Source organism: Passer domesticus, unplaced genomic scaffold, assembly GCF_036417665.1.
Source record: "Passer domesticus isolate bPasDom1 unplaced genomic scaffold, bPasDom1.hap1 HAP1_SCAFFOLD_202, whole genome shotgun sequence".
NCBI lineage: Eukaryota > Metazoa > Chordata > Aves > Passeriformes > Passeridae > Passer > Passer domesticus.
In genome coordinates this window covers 34,849-42,333 of record NW_026989983.1, presented here as the reverse complement: position 1 = coordinate 42,333, position 7,485 = coordinate 34,849, and the positions used below count along the sequence as shown (strand labels likewise).

Sequence of the window (7,485 nt, the reverse complement as noted above, 5' to 3'; positions counted from 1 at the left end):
AGAGATTGAGATCTCAGCAATAACAACTGCTTCTGTCCACTAGTCACTGCTCACCTTGACCACTTCGCCTTGGCTGCTGCTAGATGGCTTTACTTCCTAAAAATAAAGAACAATGCAGTAACACAGAGTCACCATTTACACTCCCCCTGCACAGACAAACAGGGACTGACCTGCTCAGGGGAACCTACTCACCTGGGATGGGGTGCTCTGCTATGGATTTTATCCATCTGCATCTGAAAGAAAGTCAGGACAAAAGTCAGAGGGCTGCAGGACAACTTCACAGCTCCAGACACCTTGGGTCAACCTAGGAATAGCATCTAGAGTCCAACTACACCCCACACTACAAATTTCAAGCCCCCAGGATTTGTCCTGTCACACCAGACTATGCAGCAGGGCAGAGCAGCTCCGGCACAAATATGTGCAGACACCCGTGACACAGGACAGGACGTGACAAACAAAGGGGACACAACAGGAACAGAAATCTCAGGGCAAGAAGAAGGACTGCAAGGTCCGAGAGATTGCAAAATGAGAGGACTGAGGCGAGACCGATGGTGAGCTGACGATGCTCAGAAAGCCCTGGAGGAAGAAGATGCTAACTGAATGATTTATTGCAAGAACTGCAAAGATGGATGCCCGAGAATCCTACTGTCAGAATCCTCTACCTATCCTTGCTTTCTTACAAGTCTGAATCCGCAATAATGGATCCTTGCGGGCTGCAGCTGTCCCTTCAGCTCAGAACAAGACCTTCAAAGACATCTGACCGGAAGTTTCTAAAGAGAGATGCGCTTCTCATGCCGATCAGAGAGCCTGAGACAAAAGTCCTATGGCATTGGTGCCCGGCCAAGAAATGCAGAGATCACAGATGCCAAGAATGATGCCAGGGTTTCTGACAGGCCACTCAAAGGGCTAAGGTAAAAGACATGAGACATACAAACAACACATAATGTACAATAGACAAGTGACACAATACACACCGGGACTGCTCTTCCCTCCTGACCACAGCACTGGGATCAAAAGTGACACTTTGCTTTTGTGTGGCCGTAAGATGACTTTTCCTGGATAGCCTCATCTCCAAGCCTGACTCAAAAATCCCTCCCAGGGAGTCCTGATGCAGCAGCCCCCTTCCATCCCCTCTGTGAGTCATAGCCCTCAACTTATCTCTTGCATGTCCGGGAATGAGAATCCACATCAGGTGCAAAGGAATGCCACCAGGCTGTCTAGGAGGTTCCTGCTGTCACCGGGCTGTCGTCTCCTAGTATGTCAGGATAAAGAAAACCGGACATCAGTGCATCATCTTAGCAGCACATCGACCAAAACCCAACAAGTCTGCTACTCACCGCCTCCTAAGAGTGACCGGCTCCTCGGGCCGCACGCTTCGGCCGTGCTCCGAGACCGACGCCGTCGTCTCAGAGGAGACGAGGTGATGGAGCACAGCTGAGAACTGAGCGGACCCCGGCTCCTCCTCGATACCTCCCCGACTCACCACAACTACTTGGTCATTCCTGAGGGCTACTCAGAAGCAACCTTTAAATAGAAAATTTCAAGGCTTCATGACAGGGTCCTGCAATACCTCCACAGGGCTCACAAGAGCAGCAAACCTGGTCCATCGGCCAGTTGATGACAGGGGCTTAGCAGAACCTGAGCAGATTGCCTAAGGCACACAAACAAGAACAGAGACAGAGTTGCACCGGAACTTGAGACCCCAGCAATAACAGCTGCTTCTGCCCACTGCTCACCTTGCCCACTTGAACTTGACTGTTGCTATATGCCTTTACTTCCTAAAATAAAGAAAAAGAAAAATGCTGTAACACAGCGTCACCATTTACACTCCCCCTGCACAGACAAACAGGGACTGACCTGCTCAGGGGAACCTACTCACCTGGGATGGGGTGCTCTGCTATGGATTTTATCCATCTGCATCTGAAAGAAAGTCAGGACAAATGTCAAAGGGCTGCAGGACAACTTCACAGCTCCAGACATCTTGGGTCAACCTAGGAATACCAGGTAGAGACCAACTACACCCCACACTACAAATTTCAAGCCCCCAGGATTTGTCCTATCACACCAGACTATGCAGCAGGGCAGAGCAGCTCCAACACAAATATGTGCAGACACCCGTGACACAGGACAGGACAAACAATGGGGACACAACAGGGACAGAAATCTCAGGGCAAGAGGAATGACTGCAAGGACCGTGAGAATGCAAAATGAAATGACTGAGGTGAGACCGATGGTGAGCCGCTGAGGCTCAGAGAACCCTGGAGGAAGAAGATGCTAACGGATTTATTTCTTCCAAGAACTGCAAAGATGGATGCCTGTAAATCCTGCAGTCAGCATCCTCTACCTATGCGCATATTCAAGAAGACATCACAGATGCTAAGAATGATGCCAGTTTTCTGAACAACTCCTCAAAGGGCTACAGTGAAAGACATGAGACACGCAAACACATACAATCTTATGAACTCCAGGACATTACAGCCCATGGCTAGAAAAGATGGATGGTGATATGGCTGGGAGCAAGGCCTCAGAACATGTCCTACTCGACGCTTCTGCGATGAGACTCGGAAACACGGCCGAGCCCGCCAGTAAAAGAACAAATGATATTGGCATCATGCAGAGAAGTGCGAGCGTTCAAGAACCTACGGCTGATGCTTGTGGTAAGGGCCTCGAGGGCAAAGAGGCAGAGATATCTGATCCGAGGGACCCCAAAGACACACTAGGTAACACAGTATACACCGGACAACACAACACAGACTGGAACTGTTCTGCACTGCACACCCTACAGCTGTTAGCAAAGGTAGAGCCTCTCCTTTTAGGTGTCTTGAGAGGGCATTGCTTTTCCCCCTGCTAATTTTTAAATCTGTCCCAGGAATTTCCAACCCACTACTCTCCTATCATCCCATCTCCAGGCGGTGGCCCCCAACTTATCTTTTGGATGACCGGTGATGTGAGTCCACGCTGGACCTGAAATGAGTATGCTGCAGAGCACCTCTGCCACGATCGCCTGTTAACCTCTCAGTCAGCTGCAATAAAGTAAACCAAAAACAACATATGAGCTTTGTGTTATATGGGCCAACTCCCAGCAAGTCGGCTACTTGTCCTCTCCTGAGTGTGCCTAGGTCCTTGAGTCTCTGGCTTCACACTGAGTCCAAGGGTGTTATTGTGAGTGGCACCCGGGTTAGAGAGACAAAGTTACATAGCATTTCTCTGACTGCAGTGGATGAGCTTGTGTGCTGTAGACACTGTTTCTCACCCTGCTGCCCTCAAAACCACCCACGATAACTCCTAAATAGAGTCATTAAAAGCTCTTCACCCTCCCTCTCCTAGTCACAATGCTTAACTCATTTGAAGCCTCAATCTCAAATATTATCTTGGACACAGAGCAAATCCCTTTTGCGACATTATGAATCTGCTGAAAAATGTACTCCACTTGACACAATCTGGAATTTCAGAAAGTTGCATTCCTCCTAAAAAAAAAACAACAAAAAACAAAAAAAAAAAAACCAAAACAAAAAACCCCCAAGAACAAAAGCAGAAATTACAAAAGCACCTTACCACTCCCAAACCCACAATCCAAAAATCACGAACTTAAATACTCTCTATGCTCCATGCTGTTTTCCTCACAGTATCTTCAAAGCTCCTGTTGCTTTACATACCCAAAAGCACCTGCTGAAAACAAGCTGATATAAGCTGAGAGAGCTCTTACCTTAGCAGATCCCAGAGAGAGAATGAAGCACCTCAGCAAAGGCTGGGGTTAATATACCCCTGATGGGCCCCGCCTCTCGTTACCACAGCACCTGGGAAGAGGGAGGGGCAAATCCCACCAGGTATAAAAGCCCTCAAAGCAGCTGCAGCTGTTTGGCTCCACTCACTTGAATTTGAGAGGGGTAAGGGGCTTGCTGTAGGAGAAAACTCTTCAGAGAAATGACAGTGTTTTGTTTTTGCTACAACTGTTTGGACTAAAAGGGCAGATGCTGGTAAGAAATAAAACTTTGTGTTTAGGTTGCGTGATTAGATAAATTGCATAATTTGTTGTTAACTTACATAATTATTTCTTGGTGAGTACTGAGCGGAGCTTCAAGTGTGACTAATTAAGGTAGAGAACAGTACTAATTATATGAATGATCTCACTCTCTTTGGGGCCTTGAATTAGGGCTATCTATATCATAAAGAAAAAATAGAAAAATAATAGTCTCCTAGCATTAGGGCTACCCAGGTACCAGCCTGGCCCTTCTCTGAGATACTTGGTCCTAGAGAGTGGAAAAAATTGCCCTGAAATGCAAATTTAAACCTTCAAAATTCTGAAAAAGGCAGAGCTTCCTTCAAGTGAACCTGTTTAAAATTAGAAAATGGGACAGTTGCTTCCACTGAAACTGATACAACGGCAAATAAATGCCCAGGTTTGCAGGAGGCACTTGGCACTGTCAAAGCAGCCAGTGTTTGGGGGGGGGGGGGGGGGGGGCATCTTACGTCTGGGTGGAATCCTGTGCTGTGCGGCACTTCAGCAGACAGTTGGCCACTCAGGGCCAAAGGCAGCTGAACAGCAATGCTGGGCTTTTCCCTGAGAAACAAAACTCACCAGCCCGGGTTCCTTGTTTCACTTTGGCACTCTAAGGCTGACTACAGTTCTATTTGGCTGCTACGTTTGTCTGGGAGATTTGGGGTGCCTTCTCCTCCCCTCAGCCTTCTTCTGCCGCGTCCCCTTCTTCTCCCGGCACTCCTCGGCGAATTTCCCGCCCTGCCCCGTCCCTCTCCCTGCCCCTCTCCCCCCCTTCCCTAGCGCCGTTCTTCTCCTCTCCCCCTCCCGCCCCTGTCCCGTCTCTCACCCTCTCCCCTCCCGCCCTGCCGCGTTCCCTCTTTCCCCCCACTCCGCAACACGCCGCTCTTTTCCCCTCCCGCTCCCGCGCATACCCAGCTCTCTCCCCGCCCTTCTCCCGTCCCCGGCCCTGCCCCTCACTCCACGAGGCATCCAGCGGCTCGTGGGAGCTGGAAGGCGGGGACAGTGCGGCCCTGGCAGCAGGTCAGCACCCAAATAAAACAGGTAGGGACAACGTCTGTGGGCTGCGGGGTGTCACCAGGGGCTGCGGGCTGAGGGGAGGGGGCTGGAGGGTGGCACAGAGCATGGGGGCAGCTGAGAGGGAGAAGGGGCCTTTAGGAGCAAAGGGGGGGCTCCAGGGTGGCACAGAGACCCTGAGAGGCTGCAGTGGGGAACTCGGGGGTGACACAAAGAGGCAGAGGGGCAGGGGGTGCCTCGAGGGGCAAAGTGGGGGGTGCCTGAGCGTGAGAGGTGAAGCAGCCCTCACACCAGCCCTAACGTCACCCTAAAAACCACCCCTACCTGGGTGGAGAGTGCTCGGTGGAGGTTAGGGGGCTAAGGGACAATGTCGGGGGGTTAGGGTGACACACAGACATTGTGGGTGGGGGGGCCTTGACAGGTGGAGAGCTGCCACTGAGGGTTCGGGGTGCAAAGGACACAGGGTACCAGGTAGGGTTAGGGCACAGGTGCAGCACCTCTCACCCCAGCCCTAGCCTCACCCTAACCAGCCCCCCAAAGAACAGCCTTTTCCCCCAACAGCAGCACAACCCAGCAACCCTAAGAGCGGGAGCAGACAGGAATCCTCCTGCTGGCACAAGACTACAACCCTCACAGCAGGACAAGGACGGACCCCTCAGAGGACAACAAGACCCACTGCAAAAAGGTAGGGAAGACATCAGAGGGTTTGAGAGCAACAGCTGGGCCTTGGAGGCTGAGCAGGTTTTTCTCAAGGTTTTTCCACAACTTCTAAGGATCTGTAAGGGATTCTAGAAGGCTTCTCAGCACATTCTGGGCATTTTAGGGTATTCTAAGGAGGTTATAAGGGCTATATCAGGGGTTTTTGGAACACTTTCAGGGTGAGAATCAGAAGGGATACTCTCTGAAAATGCAGAGTTTCAAGACTGCAGTGGAATACATTTAAAAAGAGCCTGAGGTCACAGAGTGAATTGGGAAAAAAAGTGATGGTCTAAAAACGGTAAATTCCAGGCCAAATGGAGTCATTGTGGCTAGCACCAGATGCAGACACCTGTGTAGGAGAGATCTTGCTTTGACTGCAGCCCCTGGTGCGAGGACACGAGGCTTGACTCTATTTGATCAGAAGGCTGATTTATTATGACATATATTATACTAAAATACTACATTACAACTATACTAAAAAGAACAGAGAGAAAGAGATCAGAAGGCTACAAAGACAAGAATAGAATAGGAATGAATAACAAAAATCCTGTGACTGCTCACAGCTTTGGCACAGGTGGCTGTGATTGGTCCCTAATTGAAAACAATCTACATCAACTAATGGAAGATTCACCTGTGGCACTGCACAGCAGCAGATAGTTATTGTTTACATTTCTTTCCTGAGGCCCTCAGCTACTCAGGACAGGAAAAATCGTAGCAGAGGCTTATTCAAAAAAAATCTTGGCAACATCGAGGAATCCTGCACTATAGAAATGAACACCCCAAAAAACCTACATAAAACTTGACACCATGAACCTTGCCTGGTGAGTTTTGTTTCTCAGAGAAAAAGCCATCGTTCGTGTCCAGGGCCCGGAGTGGACGGCTGCCTGCTGAAATTCCGCACGGATCAGGATACCTGCCAGATGCAAGGTGCCCCCACAGGCAGCAGTTTCTAGTTTGAGAGTGCCAAGTGCCTCCTGCAAACTGACATCAGGAACCTGGCCTGGTGAGTTTTGTTTCTCAGGGGAAAGGGCATCGTTCGTGTCCAGGGCCCGGTGGCCCGGAGTGGCCGGCTGCCTGCTGAAATTCCGCACGGATCAGGATATCTCCAAGATGCAAGGTGCCCCCACAGACAGCTGTGTCTGGTTTGAGAGTGCCAAGTGCCTCCTGCAAACTGACATCAGGAACCGGGCCTGGTGAGATTTGTTTCTCAGGGGAAAGGCCATCGTTCGTGTCCGGGGCCCGGTAGCCCCGGAGTGGCCGGCTGCCTGCTGAAATTCCGCACGGATCAGGATATCTCCCAGATGCAAGGTGCCCCCACAGGCAACTGTGTCTGGTTTGACGGTGCCAAGTGCCTCCTGCAAACTGACATCAGGAACCTGGCCTGGTGAGTTTTGTTTCTCAGGGGAAAGGGCATCGTTCGTGTCCAGGGCCCGGTGGCCCGGAGCGGCCGGCTGCCTGCTGAAATTCCGCATGCTTCAGGATATCTCCCAGATGCAAGGTGCCCCCACAGGCAACTGTGTCTGGTTTGAGAGTGCCAAGTGCCTCCTGCAAACTGACATCAGGAACCTGGCCTGGTGAGTTTTGTTTCTCAGGGGAAAGGGCATCGTTCGTGTCCAGGGCCCTGTGGCCCGGAGTGGCCGGCCGCCTGCTGAAATTCCGCATGCTTCAGGATATCTCCCAGTTGCAAGGTGCCCCCACAGGCAACTGTGTCTGGTTTGAGAGTGCCAAGTGCCTCCTGCAAACTGACATCAGGAACCTGGCCTGGTGAGTTT

At 50.8% G+C, this 7,485-nt stretch overlaps 1 long non-coding RNA gene across 1 annotated transcript; it reads right to left on the bottom strand.

Annotated features, from left to right (window-relative positions):
• Positions 1 to 1,462: 1,462 nt before the first annotated feature.
• LOC135292103 (uncharacterized) lies at positions 1,463 to 1,780 on the bottom strand. Its single transcript, XR_010354636.1, has 3 exons — positions 1,737 to 1,780; positions 1,599 to 1,651; positions 1,463 to 1,524 (listed from the first exon to the last, which is right to left on the bottom strand). It is a non-coding gene; the product is annotated as an uncharacterized LOC135292103 (long non-coding RNA).
• Between the last annotated feature and the right edge of the window lie 5,705 nt (positions 1,781 to 7,485).